This window comes from Podarcis pityusensis (assembly GCF_964106645.2).
Source record: "Podarcis pityusensis genome assembly, chromosome: 4".
NCBI lineage: Eukaryota > Metazoa > Chordata > Lepidosauria > Squamata > Lacertidae > Podarcis > Podarcis pityusensis.
In genome coordinates, this window is record NC_138027.1 from 45,843,503 (window position 1) to 45,863,946 (window position 20,444).

The window sequence follows — 20,444 nt, forward strand, 5'->3', positions numbered from 1 at the left end:
ATTAATATTCCCAGAGCTGAAAGGGTGAGGGTCACTCCCACTTGCCCTACCACTTCTACCATGAAATGCATCCACTGAGCACCTACTTCTCTCCTGCTATTTACACACTTGCATCCTGGATGTTTCTTGCTTATTCCATCCGCTCACCACAGTCCCTAGAAACTTGTCTAGTCACACATGCCCACCTGGATCTAGGTTATTATGAGGAGCTGAACAGCAGTACAGCATGTCTGAGCTGCAGAGTTCTGACAGGGACTCAGTGCTCCTCTTCACCTGCAATGTTGCTGACACCACCACTGAAGTCACAGGCAAATGCAGCCAGCTGCCTGAATGGAGATGTCTGGTCAGTTCACCAGATTTCTAGAAAAAGCTGGCGACAACTATAATGGTGTTGTTGTTTTTTAAATGATTTGAAAAATCTTGCCCTCAGGGATTATTTTCTCAGTAAGAAACGAGGTGCTGATGCATATATTGATAAAAGTGCTGTGGCAGCACAACATGGCTGCCATTGGCAGTAAAAATGAGGTGACAATATACATGAGATGAGTACCATCACAAGAAGTGCACTGCTTCCCACCACCTTGTGCTATGCTACTGATGGTTCACATTGGCTGCTCTTGAGGTGAATTGACCAATGGAGTAGGAGACCAAAAATAATGAAGCCCATTAACTTTCCTTTAGACTTTTGCACATATCTGGAGATATGTAGAAGACCCAGCTAAGATAGCAGCACCTGTCAGTGTTTCCAGTTGGCACGCCACCCACACCCAGCCTGTAATCAGGTAGACCACAATAAGTGTTTTGCCGACCTCAGGAATACATAGGAATACATCTCCATGTGATAATATGCAGAATCTACATAAAGGCTACATTTCTCCAAGTGAAGAAGGCCAAGAAATTGAATTTATGTGTCTCTCGGAACGAACTACTGATTTTGAAAAAATAATAATATATGAAGGAATCTTGCTGGCATATTTCACTTCCTGGATATTTTCACAAAAATGCTGGAGGTGTGGACCCCGAAAATGGCACATGATTCCACTTATGGTAGAATTCTCCTAAAGTGGCAATTGTCTGGTGTCAGATAATTGAAGAAATCCAACTGATTACCCACAAAGATAAACCAATTCCCACCTTGGTAATCTTGAACATCTGGGATGGTCAAAATTTGGATGGTTAAAGGGAATAACTAATTGGTTTCTTGCTAATAGAAGCTAGACTGATCTTCACATACTTTTGGAAGTAAATGGATAAAGCCACAGTGGAAATTTGGAATGACAAAGCCATGTCAGAAAAACTAATGCAAAGAGTTCATTTACATACAGGAATATCAAGTCTGGTTTGGGAGCAGAGGCCTCAAGCACACCAGCAAGGCATACAAGTTTCTGGAACTCTTAATAGCTAAAAAAAAGTGAAGTGAAAGATTAGTGGCTAGTATCTTGGGAACCTCTGTTGTGGTTTAAAACCACCATTTGCCTCTGTGTCCTTCCACCTCTGCTTTATTCAAACTACTGCTGTTTAAAACAGCCACTTTCCCTCCCTTTCAGTGTCTCTCACTTCTCACTGTACTGAAGTCTCCATCTTCCAATTCTTAGCTGCCTCATATACGACAGAGAAATATGCAGAATCCTCAAATATCCCACAGTACTTTACTCAAACCTCTGTCATTAAAGCCACCTGTCACATGCTAAGATCCATCCCTGCATTACTCAAATTTCTGCTGTTTCTTTAAACCACCACTTCCCCCCTCTCATTGTCACTCCCTTCTGGCTCCAATGCATGGCCACTGGTTTTGTATAACCTGCCTTCTCTTTTGCTTTTGAATCCCACCCTGGCATTATGCAAATCCAAGATTGTGATACAGCACTCACTACAAATCCTTTAGTGGGGACTGTGCAATGACAGCCATACATTTTGATGTATATAGGAAGATATATTTTATACTCAGACTGGGGAAGATAGACCAATGCTTAGGACAGTCCACTCTGATCAGCAGTAGTTCCTGACCTGACTACTGTTGATATTTTACCCAGCAACTCACATTTTATGTCAAAACAAATGCTGGAGCTTACAATATATAACTCTTAGCTCTGTAAAAATTCACAACCAGCAAGTCATATTTTTAAATAGTATTGACCCACTTGCCAGTGCAGCTTGCTATCCTATTTGCTTCACATTAAATATAGATAAATGCCACAATCTAGCATGGGGTTAGCCATGCTTAAAACTCCTTTGAATTCAATTGAATTTAAGTGTTTACCTGGTGCACTGTATTATGGCCTTTTAGATTTAAATTCCTACCTTCTCTTTATTTCAGATTTGTTGTGTTGACTCAATTTTCAAATTTAATTTTACAGTACTTTTTCTTTGTCTCTACGATACTTCAAAATACCACTAGAACAATAAACTATAGAAACAAGGCTAATCTCCCTTTCCTGAGCAAGATTCTGGAGCAAGTAGTCGCAGACCAGATCCACACACTTGCCCTTTTAAAATGTGGTGAGCTTTTTTTGGGGGGGGGGGGTTATTGGGTTGTTGTTTTTATTTTGATTATGTATTTTGTAGTTTTATGTTTTGATTTTATTCTGTGAACTGCCGAGACCTCTGGGTATAGGGCGGTATATAAATTCAATAAATAATAATAATAAAGCTAGCCTTGTCAATGTCACTAAAAGGAAAGCATTAATTTGTCTCCATTGCTGCCATGCAAAGGAAGGATATGTAATGTAAGAGGAATATAATATTCTTTGCCATTATCTGGTAAATACCATGATACTATTTAAATGGAATAATTGCTCTTGGTCACAAGGAACAATAACAAAAAGTTGAGAGGGAAATGAAACATTTGTATATGTGGAGAGAGCTAGTAGTATAAAACAGTCCATCCAAATATGTTGGAGGAAAATGGTTATTGGGATGCATTATTATGGACCCATATATGGATGTCAGTTTGCAACAGTGTGGTTGGCAAGAATATGGATGCACTGGATTTCTAAAAATAGTCAGGGAAAGGTCATTAACACAAAATGATCCAGTTAGGTAGTCATGTATTTCTGTATGCTGTTCCCCAGTCACTTCCACCAACTGGATCTATTAATGCATTATTTACCTTTAACTACACAGGTATAAATTGTAGAGTACAGTTATACAAAAACAGCAGTATCATATAGATAAGATTTCACTATCATACAAAAATAACCAAGGATAAAGATCAGTTTTCACAAAGTAGTAGAATATATTGAAGGAATGGGTTTCTGTGTAGTAAGTTTAAAAACTGACTCAACCCCCCCCCCTTTTTTTGTTCTTTCAAAAGAGAATAAACTCTTTCTTTGAACCAACTCGGTGTCATTTTGACTTCCTTCCCCCCGTCACGGAGCAACGCAGACCCAATCGGTGAACTCCAGTAAGGCTACAATATAAACTGAAAAAGAAGAAGAAGAAGGAGGGGAGAAAGAGATAGAGAACCAGGCATGTTCAACATGCTAAGATCATTAATATGCAAGAAACCATTGGAAACATTTAATGGGAATTCTGCTCCAACAGGACTTGTTAGTTTATCACTCTTTTTGACCTGTACTTAGAATCATAGAACCAAAGAATCTTAGAACTCTAGAGTTGGAAGGGACCTTGAGGGTCATCTAGTCCAACCCCCTGCAATACAGGAATCTCAACTAAAGCATCCCTGCAGGACACATGGCCACCCAAACTCTGCTTAAAAACTTCCAAGGAAGAAGAGTCCACCCACTTCCAAGTGAGTCTATACCACTGTCAAACAGCTCTTACCGTAAGAAAGTTCTTCCTGGTGTTTAATCAGATTCTCCTTTCTTGTAACTTGAAGCCATTGCTTTGGGTCCTGCCCTCCAGAGCAGGGAGAAAACAAGTTTGCTCCACCTTCCATGTGACAGCCCTTGAGATATGACAGCCATCTTCAAATATCTACTCTCAATTTCCTCTTTTCCAGGCTAAACATACCCGGACCCTCAATCATGGTTTCTTCCTGAAATGGCTACAACCAATCAGCAAAAGAGAGACAGAGTAAAAAAAACCTGATTTCTCTGAACTTTTACTCCCTGATTTGTCCAGTCTCTCCTGCTCTCTGATTCGTCCAATCTCCCTCCCTCTCTCTGTGGTTTCTGCCTCAAAATGGCTGCTGCCAACCAGCAAAGCAGAAATATTCAAGGAAGTAAGAAAGTTGACAGATCAGCTTAATGAATCTGTTGAGCATATGGTGAGGTTTTGGCATATTTTTTAATGTGCGGATAAGTGAATTTTTGCATAAAGAGCATGTGGTTAGCAAGACCTGAGTACATTTCTAATTTTTCAGTTGTATTAAGCCACTAACCTAAGAAGAAGAAGAAGAAGAAGAAGAAGAAGAAGAGGAGTTTGGATTTGATATCCCGCCTTTCACTCCCTTTAAGGAGTCTCAAAGCGGCTAACATTCTCCTTTCCCTTCCTCCCCCACAACAAACACTCTGTGAGGTGAGTGGGGCTGAGAGACTTCAAAGAAGTGTGACTGGCCCAAGGTCACCCAGCAGCTGCATGTGGAGGAGCGGAGATGCGAACCCGGTTCCCCTGATTACGAGACTACCGCTCTTAACCACTACACCACACTGGCTCTTAACCGCTCTACACCACACTAAGCATCATGCAATACATTGGTATTTCAGGCATAATAACAGGCATATTCCTCTTGGTCAGGGGCATAGCTGTCAACTTTCAGATTTGAAAATAAGGGATCAGCAGCCTCACCTGTCCCGGGGACAGTCTACGGGATATCTAACAATCCGTGATAGCAGCGGGGAACAGCGGGAAACGGTGCTGGAATAAGGGAATTTCCCGCAAAAAAAGGGAAGGTTGACAGCTATGGTCAGGGGTCAGCAAACTTTTTCAGCAGGGGGCCGGTCTACTGTCCCTCAGACCTTGTGGGGGGTCGGACTATATTTTGAAGGGAAAAAATGAACGCAATCCTTTGCCCTGCAAATAACCTAGCGATGCATTTTAAATAAAATCACACATTCTACTCATGTAAAAACACACTGATTCCCAGACCGTCCGTGGGCTGCATTAAGAAGGCAATTGGGCCAGATCCGGCCCCTGGGCCTTAGTTTGCCTACCCATGCTCTTGGTAGTTTGAATATTTCCACTGAAATTTGTCAGCTGGAGCAAAAGATATTTGATTTGCAGAAAATGGAACTTTGTTTTCATTTGAGGCTATCCTTCTCTTTGAGGCTTTGTATTTAATTGTGTTGCAAAATGCATCCACTCACCAATGGAAGTATAACATACCATTATGCACTTACTGATATGGCTGCAAGGTAGTGGAGGGCTTGCCTCCTTTTCCTTTAAGTCACTTTTTGCTTTTGCCTGCTGGCAGCCATAAATTGAGATAATATTCCACAGTGCCAGTATATTACTTAGAAGGATTCCCCCCCCCCATCACAAATGATGGGTGTTCATTTTTGTGTGTTTTGTACATGATATGTTCTGTCATTCAAGCCGTAAGGGAGTTATTCTTATTGTTCATCCGCTTCAGTAATACTGTAAGATTTTGGGTAGTCTTCACCTGATTTACTCCTATATAAACACTGATTTTTCTGTTGAATAAGATGCTTTCCGTAATGAAGAATAAGGCTCTGTAAGGTTTTAGTATAATATGTAAGTGAAAAGCACTCCAGCCATCAGTTCAGATATATGAGTTTAGACACTGGAACTCATATTTAACTGTAGATTCCTCAGATAAAAGAAGATAAGGGAGGACAGCAATATACACCCACAGAAAAAGAACAGTAGACTTGGAGATGGGGAACAGATTTCAGGTTGAAAATTCCAGAATTTAATACTTCACAGTTCAGTGTTCACTACTAGCACAACCCATCATCAACCAATTGGAAGTTTGAGTTTCGAGGACCATTGAACACTGAACATTTGCAATGTACTGCAATTACAGGAGCAATTGTGCTAAATAACTTTGTGCTGATAGTGCATGAACATGTGCATTTTTCTCATCAGCTTTCCAAATTTCGCATTTCTTCCTGTCGGAGACGTTGACTGCTCACCAGACTGGGATACTGAATGCTTTAGGTCATGGAGTTATTGCTTCACTAACTTCAAAAACATGCCTGAACCCATTTACTTATCTTGCTGAAGTGGCAGTATTTCTATTTAGTGTTTTCTTTTGACATTTAACTATTACATTTGTATTTCATGGAGCAGTGCAGTGCAGAGATTTGACACTTGAAGATATACATTTAGTGTAAATTGAGGACTTTTGTGGCTGTAGTCCATATTTGCTGCAGTTTAAATGCAAGTAGAGATTACTGCCCGCCCGCGCGCCCCACTTCTTTTCTCAAAGTGATAAATACCTATTACTGCTGGACAGCATTGTATCACATCAAGTAAGATAGCAATAGTTTTTCAGGGCACAGAATATTCATTTTGAGTTTAGTGCCATATATATCTTTCCTAAGGATATAAGCATAAAACACTCAACAACTGACTTTTCATGCACAGTTATTGGGGAAACAATTGTGGAGAAAACCACATATTGTGGTAAAAGTATTTAGAATCTGTACCTATTAGGCAATTCAGTCTATATACTGGCAATGAGAAATGAACTCTGGAATGGAAATGTGTGCATGCATGTGTGTGTGTGTATATATATTCTGTGTTGGAGGGCCACATTGGCCATGACCTTTTCACAGTAGATGGCAATTGTGTGACCTTTGTGAAAGGAAATTGTGGGGTTGCCCCAGTTCCCAAAAGACAGGTGCTTATATTCATCAAAATCTAAATTTTCTTTTCTCTTAAACAGATAGAACACATGGCATTTACATTTTTATGGGACCATTATAAAAAGCTTTAGTGATATCAACAAAATGATCAAGCAGTTTAAAACTATATGCTGAAAACAGGGGAAAGACCTTCTAGCTCTGGAAATTCAAAATCCCTTCATCAAATAATATTCCACTGACCTAGAATAATTAGATGTTATCCAGGCACTGAATCCCAATAAAAGGTTATTTATAAATCCTACTTTGAATATAAAAGATAATATAACCTTTTGAAAGAGATCTTACAAAATAATATATGTACAGTGAAATCTATTTTCTACAGGTACATAAGGAAGTATAAGAGTTGTCTGATAGTAACCCACTTTGGGAAACACTGGTCTTGGATATTCCAGCCAACCCTCCTCTTTAACATTTCTTTCTCTTCTTATTTCCTGTCTTCCAACTATATTTCCCAGCAGGGGGCACCCTAAACGTACTTGACTACAAGCAAGAGACCAGCTTGATATTTGAGGGCATATAGCTTTATCACATTATTTTGTGGGTGTTACCTACATTGCAATATTGGCATTCTTGTGAGGTTGGGAGGGTGTCGGTCTGGATGGTGCCCTGAATCCCTTCCAGTTATTGGTGTCTTGTATCCAAGGAGGGTTAGAATCCAGTAAAGGAGGTTGCTGAACCAGTCATACAAGTTTCTATCTAAGACACTGGTCTTAGCTGACCACTTAAGTGCCCCGATCAGCATCTCAGAGAATGAGCTAGGTTGCAATACCTACAGCTAAGTAATGGGGAACCACAAGTCAAAGTGGGGCTGGACTAGACAGTTATGTGTGAGAGAGCAAAAGGCTAGAAGCTTCAGACAGAGAGACCTGTTTTGCTGTGTGCTAGATCCAAAGCTGTGACTAATGGAGAAGCAATATCTTTGGGAGTGTTACTGCTATGAGCCCCTCTATCCTATGCTTGGGTTGTATATTTGTGTAAATAAAACCATATATCCTAAAAACAGCACAGCCTCTGCTGACCTTCATCCTGAGGAAACTAAACCCTGGGTAAGTGCTGGAAGCCCTGTAGTGTCTCCCTGCTTGGAGAGTGGGATGGTATGTAAAAGTATTATACCATGTAGGAGCCAGACATCTTCAACTTAGCTAAATCCCTTTTTGTTGCCTCTTCTTCCCTGTCACCATGCCCTTTAACCATGTTTTCTGTTTTCTTCATGTTAATCAAGACCCTTGCAAGAAGGACAAGCCAGTGTTTTTCCCAACAGGAAACTCTGTATGAGGGTTCTAAGGAACCTGGAGTAGAAACTGGACTTTGGTTCAGGGGCTCCTTACAAGGGCTTGTTTCTTTTGTTTACAGGACTCCTTTCAGAAAAACAGAAGAAACTTGCAAGTTTTCTCAGTCTCTCCAATTTAGCCAATTTGCTGCATGGAGCCCTGAAGTCATGTCATGGTGAAATTAAGGAAATATTTTTGCTTTACTCTGTCTTCCTCTGGACAGGTAATTATTAGCATATCACATCTCCCTCCTGCCTCTACATTTCTCACTTCCCTAACCTCACTGTCTTCCAACTCCAGTCATTTGCATTTGAGCTCCCCACCCCTGCCAGTGCATTTAAGCTTCCACTATAATTCTACAGGTTCTGTAGCACCCACGCCCACTCCACATAAGGCAATATCACTGCATCTATCTCTATGTCCATGATAGGAACTGTTTAAGTGTAAGCTGATGGTCAAAGCAACACGGGTTGAGTACCCTGTGTAACATGTAACAACCAACTGCCTTGCTGGGTTCCTTTTTACTATTATATTGGCACTCCAAGCTGCTGACCCATTTTACCTACTGCCCAACAGTTTGTTTAAATATACATTTCATTTATATTCCTGTTGACATTTGTTGGTTCTTGTTAATTCCCCCAAGTAAGCATGACAGTATTGACATTTCTAAATTTGTAGTTGGAACCATTGTGGCAAGCCATCCCTAGAATAAAGATTCGTAGTGCCGTATTTCCAAGAATGCATGCATATGCGTGCACATGTTTTCACCATATATATGAGGATAGACACATGATCTGTTAACGTTGTAGTTTTGGTGAGAATTTTGTTAAAGATCTGAAGCAGCCTCCCTCTCAGGAATAAAATACCTACACAACCTAGAAAGAGGCATAACCATTAAACCTGTTTCAGTCTGTACAGTTGATTTTCCTCAAGTGTCTGGAATGCTCTTGCCAATGCTACATGTTCAGCTGTTCAGTTTAAAGTGTAATTTATTGATATATTCTACAATATGTGGGAACTATTTCAACGAAAGCAGTAAATTGTAGATTGAACTGGTCTGTTGTACTGCTGCTTTTAAGGGTTTCAGTATATCATATCTTCATGCATAATCTTTAAAGTTCAGTTTATGAAACGAATAGCTTACTGACCTGTTCGCCCCAGCTGTAGAAAAGTACAAGTATTGCTGTATGATGGTAGTATGAAAGCAGGATGTATTAGCCCAAAACATTCTTTTGAGCTGCCGTGCTGACAATATTAGTATAAAGTTTTATCAAAACAGATGCCAAATGTTTTTATTGTGGCCAGAAATTACCTCATTCTTCTGATGAACTGTTTTGCTTTCTAATTAAAAAGTAAATTAGGCTGAAAATAGAGAGTGCTGCAAAGTCTGTTTATGCAGCTTGATAATATTTTTAATCTTAATAGAAATGAAAGAATAAAATGATTGTGATTATTGCCTTGTGTGTGAAACTGATCTTCTGAGAATAAAGGTTTTTATGGCAGTGTAAAATATCTCTTTGCCTGACAAAGGGAAATAATTATCTGGTAGTCTGAAAAGCACAGATTGCACATATTACATAGGTGCTGATGATGGAGGTCTAAATCTTGCTGTGGCCAACACATGGCGTAATGATACTTAAGCTAAGCAAAGGGCAGTAAGTATCCTTTTCTTCCCTGATAGCAGCTATATGTGCACATTTAGCCAAGAATACATATGAAATTCAGTAATCTCAGAATACTTTTGTGGTTTAATGAGTTAAAGCTTGTAACTACAGACATAGATGACTAAAGTTATAGAGGACTGATGTCCCTTAGATCAAAGGTTAATGGATATTTGGCTTTTCCACCAGCTTAGTGAACTAGCCAACACAATTTTTTAAATTATTTCAGCCCTAGCACTGCTTTCCTATTTCTTTGTTCTGTGTCATTCTCTGTGCAAGAACTCAAAAGGAACCAAATTGATGCAGAAATTGCTGTTACGAAGCTAACTCAGGGTATAAAAGAAATGGCATGACAATTAGTATTTCATTGGTACAGAGTAAGAATTTTTGAAACACTTGGGCATTTCTGTGAAAGTTACTACTACCTTAATTAAAGACACCATCTCATAAAGAAGATACAAAGCTATTACACATGTCTGAAATTGTATGACCATGGTAAACTGAGCAATTGATCTTTTGGAGCTAATGCATTCTTAGTAATGATAGTTTTTGACTATACAACATGTGGGTGATCCTATAGAAATGGAATAGGTCTGAAAAACATGGAATAATTGTCTGCAGATGGGTCTACATTTCCTTTGTTCTTTATTATTTGCTCAGCATAAACACTGACAGATGTGATGGAGCTAAAATGACCCCACAGAAAAAAGAGGGGAACAATCTGTTGCTTGGAACCAATGCACAGAGTTATTTGTTTGAATGCTAATGTTAATCCTTTCGCTTCCTTCCTTCTTATACCTATCCAGCACCTACCCCCTGTTTCAGTTCAGCATAGCATATCTGTTCCCTAGAGAAAGGGCACAAATCAGATCTTCTAGCATTCTGGCACACAAACTCTGTAGAACTTGACATCTTGTGTAAGTCAACTGCCTTGCTTGGATTACTTTGCCTTGGGTAAGGCTCCAAAAAAAGAATAGATGTCCCCAAATGTAAAGCCAAAGGATTTCCAGTTACATTTTAAACATTTCTGTGTTTTAAAGAAAGACTTTAGCTAAATATTGGGACTCTGCAATCTCTCTTTTTTGGATCTCTGATAGATCTGGACTTGACCTACTTTAGATTCAGATATGTAGTTTTACTGCTCACGGCATTTTGAAGCCCATCTTTTTGTTTTGCCCAAACAGAAAGTTACTTTTTCTTATCCCATTAGGCTCATGAGATGTAAACAGGGTAAAACACAGTTCACAATAGCTTGCTGAGTTGTGTATCCATGTTTTAACAAGGAGAGATTAGAAGTCAAAGAAAGTATAGATGTTTTCTACCATAAAATCTTTCCAGAGGAATTGAAAAAGTATGGGAATGTATATATGACCAGTGATTACCATCAGCTGAAGAGGAATATGCTGACAATTCGCTTTAATATTTTGGGCCGGCAGTCACTAAAGGATGCTTGTTGACAGAGATCAGTATTCTGCTGTCATTTTCTGTGTCCCCTTATGAATACCTTGGCTCAAAAGGCTCCATTTTGTCTGGAAAAGTGAGCTAGTAAGGATCTAGCAAACCAGAACAAAGTGTACTTGAATGTTTCGTTCAGAAACCCTCTATTTAAAAGGAAAAAAGAATATCCAGATACTCTATACAAGGAATGAGGAACCTATGGCCCTTCAGATATTTGTTGGCCTAAAACGTCCATCATAAGTAAAGCTCTACAGAATCAGAAGAAAGATCCATCTAGTCCAGTGTCCTCACAGCAGCCAACCAGATGCTGATGGGACCTCACAAGAAGGAAATGAACACAGCAGCACTATCCACTTGTTCTCCCTGGCAACTGGTACACAGAGTCATGCAGCCTCTGGTTCTGGAGGCAGTAGTTTTTGATAGCTGTATCTTCCATGAATGTCTCTAACCCCCTGCTAAGGTCATCCATGTGAAAAAAGTCCTGTGCACATAGCATATGTGGAATTTATAGATTGAATGAATGAATGAATGAATGAACTAGGGAACAGAGATATGTTCAATCCCACTCTTGGTCTCCAAACATTCAGTGTGTGAAGATCATGGAGGTGTGCTTGAAAAAAGGATTACAGAAACTCATTCTTGTTCGATCTAGCTAAATGCCAAGTGGAGCCTCCATAGACAAAAGTAGAATATCTGAATACAGAGGCAGAGAGGGACTGAGCAGCAGGTGACGTTACCTATTTATTTGCCTTGCTCATGAGCTTCTAGATGCTGACTTCCTTGGAAAGATAATTATGAACTAGGTCAATCTTCCTCTTGTGCAGGAAATAAATGAAAGACAGAGACAACACAGGATTTTCCACATTCTCTTAAGGATACTGAAATATTCCATTAAACAGATGTGATAGAAAGTTAGAATATTTTATGTTTCTTGTTTAGTGCTTTGATTTATTTTATAGCATGATGAATTAACTGTGGAAATGCGATGTTATAGGAACAGTGGAAGTAGCCGATAAATAGGGAAGCAAATTAAGACGTTTATACACAAATAATCTTATTCGGTTTAGGGCAGAGCTACTGACTTTGGGATAAAGTTGCATTTTATTTCGGAATTGTCTTGCTCACTAACAGACATTGTAATTCTCATTCTAAGAAAGGGAGTTCTTAAATCATCAGAATATCTGTCCTGTAGTTTATAGGTGTCTTTCTCAGGATACACACATGGTAATTTATTGGTACTTAAAGTAACCCCTATGTTCAACAAGTTTTGATGCAAATAAATGCAGTTTTATTTGAATTGTTAGAAGATAATGGCCTCCCGCCCCCCTCACACCCACACTCACACCCAAACTGCCCATATATTGGCTTAAGAGTGGCTGGGGAAGCCCAGCCAGATGGGTGGGGTATAAATAAATTATTATTATTATTATTATTATTATTATTATTATTATTATTATATAAGTAAGAAGGCAATGAATGATACCAAATCAGAGAATCATCAGACCTTGTGCCCTGACCCGGGATGGTGCCAGGTAAAGGGCCAGGAGGTTTCCCTCATACCTTCACCATCTTAGGCTGCCTGCAGTTTCCTAGCTTGATTTCACTCTCAGATCTTTGATATGTTAATAAAATTGTGCTAGTTAACCCCAGTTCTGTCTCACATAAACATTTTAGGTGAGGGATTTTAGTTGGAGGGGAGGAAATGTTAGTACCCATGGCATACCTGTCTCTCTGCCACCACCCCTCACTCCACAGCTAATACCAATGTTGGGGACAGAGAGATTTAAGTTGGAGAAATGGGACTGAGGGGTGGAGTGGAAGGCTTAAACTTCATTATTCAAATCATGTGCAACCAAGCAAGTTAATTAGGAAAAACAGTTCAAGTGAACTGCACACTGTTAATTCAAAAACATTTGCAAGTCTTCTTAATTATATAAGTAAGCACCAGATCTAAAATGAGAGGTAGGGGGAGGCTCCTTTTACTGAAAGTGAAAGCACTGGAAAATCCAATCACAGGTCTTTCTCATCACTTGCAGTTGGGGCTTTCATTTGCAAATTAACTACGCGCCACAGTTCATACCCTGGTTTCTTTGGATTGTGCTGAAGCATCCTACCACAAGGTATAAGGTGCACAGATTTTGTCCTTTGTCACACTGTTACAGTAGCAAAAAAAGTAGGCACATTGTCAATTGCTTTGGCATGCTCATCTATGTCTCCAATGTAGCACTCTTATGAGAAATGGCTGGGGCATAATATACTACCACCACCATATTAAAATAATATTCCTTGTGAAAGACTGAAGAAGCAGTACTAAGGAGAACCTTTCCTGTAGGGAAAAAGTTTCTTTCTTGCCCCTGAAGAAAACAACCCAGAAATTTCTATTGTTTATACCACATTTCGCCTCAATATCTACAACCTGTGATTTCCCTGTAGCAACATGGGGGGGGGGGGTTGCGTGTCAGAGATTGTCCATGAGACATGTACCTTTTGCTTTTTGGTAGGCAGTTGCTTGTTTTCAGTCTCCAGTGTGGCAGGGTATCCCCCCACTCTCTTCAGACATTTAATTGTGATGACTGAGGCATACTAAGAATTCGGCAAAAGGGTCGAGAAGTCAAACCTATTGCTCCCCGTATAAACTATTAGCTATAAAAGCAAGCATATGTCATTAGGCATCCACTGCAAGGTAGTCGAAGAAAGGAGAAAGGACAGAAGGTTTAGCCTTTTGGCTAAAAGGCAACGAGCCAAAAAAGAGAAATGTATTGATGGTATTGAATAAAAGGAACAGAAAACACCGGAAAGAAAAATGGTCTCTCTGTTGAATTTCCATTCTCTGAGCTGACATAATGCCTGAATGCATAATGCATGAGTAATGAGTTCTGTAGTGGTGCAGCAAGACGATATTTGCATTGCATGCTCCATCCTACCTGGGCCTGATCCAAACTCAAATAAAAGAATAGAGAGACATTCCATACAACGATTCTGGAGGCTGTGGTGTTTCAGCATTTAATCCTGGCTGCTTTAGGTAGTAGAGATATTGGACTGATGCAATAATTGAGGTAGCATGAACCAACTGTATATATGGAAAAGGCTATTCAGCACAAGGAGAAACTGAATGAACACAATCAGCCAGGGGGGAAAAAGTTAGGAGTAGCTGAAACTGCCCTATCCCACCATGCTGCATTTGGGGGACTGCAATCATTCCACTGGGCTAAAACTACAGAGTGGCTTGCAGAAGCCAGGGTTGTCAGAATATATTTCAGAAAGAACAGAAGCAACATATATAAATTTCCAAAATACTTTGTATGATGTTGAGTAGATTTTAGATATTTTATTTCACTGTCAGTTTTGTCCTATACAGCTTAGGCTCTAGATACCTAAAATCCAAATTGCTTCCCTTACTAAAGGCTAACGATTTGCTGCTAAAATCTAGAATGTGAAATAATTTTCCTCTAAAAGATGCTGGCTGTTAAATATATTTCCAGTCCTGAGGCTGCATTATTGCTCATATGTTAATTTATGTAAACATCACTGTTGAAAACATGGAGGTTGAGCTAAACCAACACATAACTTGTTAAAATTTAAGTTGGTCCAGGTAGTCGTGATCTCAATCTGTCAGAAAAGGTGTAGTCAAGTTCTCTTCTTTCTTCCTTGTATTCCTTATGCCAATAAGCCTTTGCCATTCTCTGGAAAGGAGCTGTTATTTTTATTCACCTCTACCTACATAGCAGGGAGAACCAAATGAAACATGTCCCAGGAGTGTTGAATCCCAACTGTATAAACATGGCACATATCAGTGAGTCATTATAATTAATCTAAATGGGCTCTGATGTGACCTAGCCTATTTCCTTTCCCACAGATAGAAATGAAACAAACCAAAAAAACCCCAAATAAAATCCCAAGGCCACATTATGATTTCATATCAGAATGTTAATGCTGTGACATGAATACTGAACTGAAACAAGGCAATGAGTAATTTTAATCAGGAAATATAATCCAAGTATTCAAAGGACTAGATTGTATTCATAACCAGTTACTGCTTAACAGTAATGTGAAGAATCTAGTGGGAATCAGTGATGTGGAGAAAGGAAAATACTAATTTTTCTTCAACGAACATTTGTTGGAATGATGATTACCAATTCTAATGACTTGTTTGTAAATAGGCAAAAAGCTTTCATTCTAATAATGTACTTGCCTGGTGAACAACATAATGGGGTCGTCCCTTTTGTTGTGATCTGGTCCCTCAGCTTTTGCTAGAACACTGCAGTGATTATCATAATGTGTTTTTAGTGAACTCTGTCAGCAGAGCAAGGTATGGCTCATCAGACACTCATTGGGGATAAATGTTAGATTTAATATTCTTATCAGGCTGTTCGAGCTTAGCAGTCACTGACCCTTTCCCCACTCATATCAAAGTTGCTCACACTCCTACTGGCTTCAGTGGCTTATGGAAAAAATATATTCTGTTGCTGCATGTCTGACTGCATTTGAAAAGGATTCGAGCCAGAACAACAGAAAATGACAGGGACTAAATGTCCCCATGGCAATCAGGGCACATTTATCAGGTGAGTTTCACCAACTAATTCAAATTCCATTTTTTCACTAATCTTATTGTATTTTGAGTAATTTGAATATCTTAGATATCACTAGTATCACCTTTAATGCATTGGCAATCTGTGCTGCATTAGAGAAAACTTTCAAAAGCACTTGTAGTTTTTAACATTCAAATTTAACACTGCTATACCATCCTTTAGTTCAGCAATCTGCACACGGATTACATTAATGCTATTTCATTTTCCAAATAAATGTATTTATCTTAGTGTTTTTCTACTGTAAACTGCCCTGTGATCCCTGGATAAAGGCTGGCATATAAATATAATAAACAAATTAAATAAATAAATAAATAAATAAATAAATGGTTATGAAATGTAATGTTACAAAAAAATGTAATTGGATGTCATGTGAAGCCTGTGAAACAATGCAGATGGAAAACCTGTACTGGTTACAATCTACATTAGTTTAAGATTCCTATGTGTTTTATCGACAACATTTGTATGTGGCAGAAAAGCTCCAAAGTTTTGTTCAAACCTCCAGGGTGAAAACACACTTAAAGGTTCTGGGGAAAGCATGATGCTGACAAAGTCTCTGACTTTTGTAGCATATGATATGTTATGCCTCACACTTTGGGGGGGTGAATGAATACTTTTAACTGTATTCAGAAAGGAACAGTAAATCGAAAATGTTCAGAAGGAACCAGGCTGGATACAGACTAGGTCATACTCTTTAGAACTAATGTGTAGTCAAAGCATGACTATGTTTATTAATTTACTTTCTTTAATGAGAATATAAAATGTTCCATTTTGTGTTGACAAGAGACTTTCAATTTAATATACAGTGTAAAAAAGAAAATTGAGGATTTAAAAAATCTCCCTGGTACTGAAGGTCTATCATATCTCTTCTCCCAGCCACTGAGGAACTGGACTCAAGAGGAAGGATTTAGCATAGTCAACATCAGGTGGACCAACTCTAGCCTTTGCTACAATACAGAAAAAAGCTCTGGAGTATAAAAGAAAGGATCACCATATGTCCTCAGCACTAAGACTGGGCAGGGTTGAAGATATATGAAAGACTGGACCATTGCTTATATGTTTGTGCATCCAGACTCTGCAGATTTACAAAATATCTTCTCCAAATATTCTCTGTTTTCTGAACAGAAAGCTCTTAGGGTTTGATTCCAGAAGTTATGATATTTCTCAAATAAATAAATAACTACATCCTCTAAAGGATTTCCAAAGGATTTGCAGGACTCTAGGATTTGATGAAATATATCCTAAGGAATGTTTGAAAATACTGGACTAACACCTTGGGGCAAGAGGCCTACAAAACCATACAATTCCTTAAAATAAAATAACACTTCTTGATGTTTATTTTAAATACATCTGATCTATTTTTCCTAAGTCTATAAATTGTGGGTTTGACTACAAATGAGCATTGTTTTGCATTAGATGTAACAATGTACATAAGCTTTGGGATCTGTTTTCTAAATGTAGGGCCTGAATACATTTCTCTGCTGTTTCAAAATAAATTATATATGGTTCATAGTATGAAGATGTTACAATTTCTAATAGTTAATGCTTCCTCAACATTAGGGACAGACAAATCTGTCAATATCAGTTGAACATTTTTCCGATTAAGTTAGGTTTACCATTTTCGTGCATCAGATTGCTTTTATTTTTAAAGTCCTCAAATTAATTTTTCAGCATTTTACTGTGGATTTCTCCTAATATCCACATTTTTGCAAGCACATTTTCCTAACAGAAGAAGTTGTCTCATATCAAATCAGGCCATCGGTCGATCTGGTTCAGTATTGTCTACATTGATCAGCAGCAACTCTCCAAGGTTTCAGGTAGGAGTGATTTCCAGACCTACCTAGAGATGCTGGGAACTGAACCTGGGACCTTCTGATTGTGGTTGGTGCTCTGTTACTGAGCTATGTTCCTTTGTAATATACTGCAGTTTTGTATATTAGGGCCAGTGCTATTTTTCTAGAAAAAGAGGTGCCGGAACTCGCCATGAACGCCTCCCTTGTTCTCTTATAATGGCATCTGTTCTCCCTTTTTCTCTTATAATGGTGCCCATCTGAGAGGTGCCAGAACTGAGTCCCGGCGAGTTCCTGCTGGAAAATAAGCCCTGATTGGGGCCTTTCTGCACTTACCACTTACAGTGGTGTAGTTGCTGTTTGATCCAACATTTTAAAGAGTAGGTTGGTAGCTAATTGTTTGCACTTTTGGTCACATGTCACTGTCATTAGAATGCGCAGGGTTTTCCTTTCCACACTAATAGCGGGTTGTGCCCAAATTGAGAAAAGTTCTGTGGCTGTAGTCTCACCCCTCACCCTCCTGCTTCTCCAGCCAGTAAGCCAGTCAATGTTATGAGTTACATACCCTCCAACATCTCTCCAATGAAAACAGGGACGTCACATTCCATAATGATAATTTTACTGTTTATACACCACACATCTTACTGGGTTCCCCCAAAGCCACTCTGGGCAGCTTCCAACATATATAAAAACATAACATTAAACATTTAAAAAACCTTCCCTATGGAGGGAGAAGGAAGCAGGCCGGTGGGCGGGGGGTGGGTGGAGAAGAAATCTGTCATGGCGCGGGTGTCCTGGGAGTTTTGTTGCTGGATAACCCGGCCACCTGCTCTGCTTCCAGGTGCAATTTGAGTGCGGGGAGGCGTTGCCTCGCAATTTGGAGTGGAAGATCATCTATGTGAGCTCTGCAGAGAGTGGGGAATATGACCAAGTTCTTGACTCAGTGCTGGTGGGACCTGTTCCAGTTGGGAGGCATATGTTTGTGTTTGAAGCCAATGCCCCCAATCCTGATCTAATCCCTGAAAGTGATGCTGTGGGGGTTACAGGAAAACTTATCACTTGTACCTATCTGGGCCAAGAATACATCCACATTGGATACTGTGTCGACAATGAATATATGGATCCCGAGCTAAGAGAAAACCCACCCCTCAAGCCAGACTTCTCCCAGCTACAGAGGAATATCTTGGCATCCAACCTCAGAGTCACCCATTTCCACATCAATTGGGATGGTCCTAGAGACCAGATGGACAATAATGAAAATGTAGACCCAGAACCTGATAGCTTCCTGCCTCCTAGCTGTGTCTACATCAAAGGCTTGATCCATTCCATGGGTCTGCAACCAGAGAATTCCATGGACTGTATGTGATCCAAACACAAGAATGTTGAGGACCCTGCACAGTGAAGAGCAGCTGACAAGTTTTTGTGGGAGATGTAGGAGGGATTTGGGATAATGAAGCAACTGATATGTCTATGGAGACTGACAATTCAGAGTCCTTTTCGTGTTGGGGCTTGTAACTGATCTACAGCTCTGTTTTGTCATAGTATTTGTTCACTGCTCCTTGGATCCTCTGACCCTTGTCAGGAACCTAGTCTAGCTGCATAAAGAAGAACCCTGTGTTTCCCTCCTTTGTTCCAGGTCTCCAGAAGGCTTAGCAATGGGAGCTTCCTTGTTATTTTGAGCACCCATTTCCTGGGAATCTAGCATAGTGGGTGCCTTCTTTTCAGGACAGTTTTCTGTTGCAACACAGCTAAGTCTTGATGAGTTGCTGTTGGCAGAATAGCTAGCAATTGCAGTCAGGTCTTGATGCCTCTCAGGAGTTGATAAGCCTGTCCCAATTTTACAATCTGTGCTTAGTAAAAGGTAATGGATGATGAGATTTAAGCTGTACAATTTACCTATTTGCACAAGAGTCCCAGCACTGCTTTTGAGAGCTCCCTCTTTTAGCTTGCACCAGTTGCCCTTCTTTCTACCACTGACCCAAAATCTGCCCAAGGCCACAGTGAGCAGGAATTGCATCAACTCCTTTAGACAGTGGCTAAGTTTACAAATCCCTCCACAGAGGAAACATGCCTTTCTTCAAAAGGCCTGCACTTGGGGTTTTTTTCTGGCCTGCCTCCAGTCGCACACCCTTCTTTTCTGTTGTTACCTGCCCTGATACTTGATCTCTCTATTTCTCTGCTTGGTATTTTAGAGATGAACACAGCATATAGGTGTTTAAAACATTTTTGCATTGTATGACTGACCAATAAAACTTTTTGGAATTAAAAAAACCAAAAATACCGACCTTCAATAACAACAACAACACACTGGGCAGCTTCCAACAAAATATTAAAATACAGTAGTCCATCAAAGCTTCCCTAAACAGGGCTGCCTTCAGATGTCTTCTAAAAGTCTGGTAGTTGTTTTTCTTTTTGACATCTGGTGGGATGTCAGGATTGTCTTCAGATGGCTTGGGGGTTGAATAACTCCATACTCTTCAACATTTCTCCAACATACTCTCCAGCGAAAATAGGGACATCCTACCATAATCTCCAACATTTCTCCAATGAAAATAGGGACATCTTAAAGAAAAGTGGGACATTCTGGGATCAAATCAGAAACTGGGATGGCTTTTTTCTTGCCTCCTCTAGAGGGAGCTTGTCAAATTGTTGCTGCAGTACATTTGAGGGCTCAACAGATGTGAGATTAAGACCGTGGGAACAGGCTTTTCTGACCTTGACTAAAGATGAGTTGGAAAGAAGACTGGGTGCTTGCCTTATGCAAGACAAGTGCCCTGCTGGAACAGATGCATGAGAAGATGGACTTGTTGAATGAGAAAATGGATTTGACTGTTGCAGTTAATAACTGTGGGCAAACAGGGAATATTGATACAGAAATTATCCAGGG

General features: G+C 39.6%; 1 protein-coding gene, 2 long non-coding RNA genes and 1 pseudogene across 6 annotated transcripts in view; 3 read left to right on the forward strand and 1 right to left on the reverse strand.

The window, feature by feature from the left end:
- Positions 1-3,918, reverse strand: part of LOC308476428 — a 39,784-nt gene extending 35,866 nt beyond the window's left edge. Inside the window, exon 1 of the long non-coding RNA XR_013985890.1 lies at positions 3,784-3,918. This is a non-coding gene — a long non-coding RNA (uncharacterized lncRNA). The remainder of the gene's footprint in view (positions 1-3,783) is intronic.
- Positions 1-20,444, forward strand: part of LOC308476416 (uncharacterized protein) — a 177,035-nt gene that overhangs the window by 81,294 nt on the left and 75,297 nt on the right. The window lies entirely within an intron of this gene.
- Positions 3,479-17,162, forward strand: LOC308476424. 2 transcript variants are annotated; one of them, XR_013985883.1, is made up of 4 exons: positions 3,479-3,751; positions 3,962-4,228; positions 8,145-8,285; positions 16,644-17,162. It is a non-coding gene; the product is annotated as an uncharacterized lncRNA (long non-coding RNA). The 2 variants fall into 2 exon arrangements; XR_013985884.1 differs by lacking the exon at positions 3,479-3,751 and having other exon boundaries at positions 3,968-4,035.
- LOC308476337 (histone chaperone asf1b-B pseudogene) lies at positions 17,270-19,125 on the forward strand (annotated as a pseudogene). Its single transcript has 2 exons — positions 17,270-17,279; positions 18,287-19,125. The product of its transcript is annotated as a histone chaperone asf1b-B pseudogene (transcript).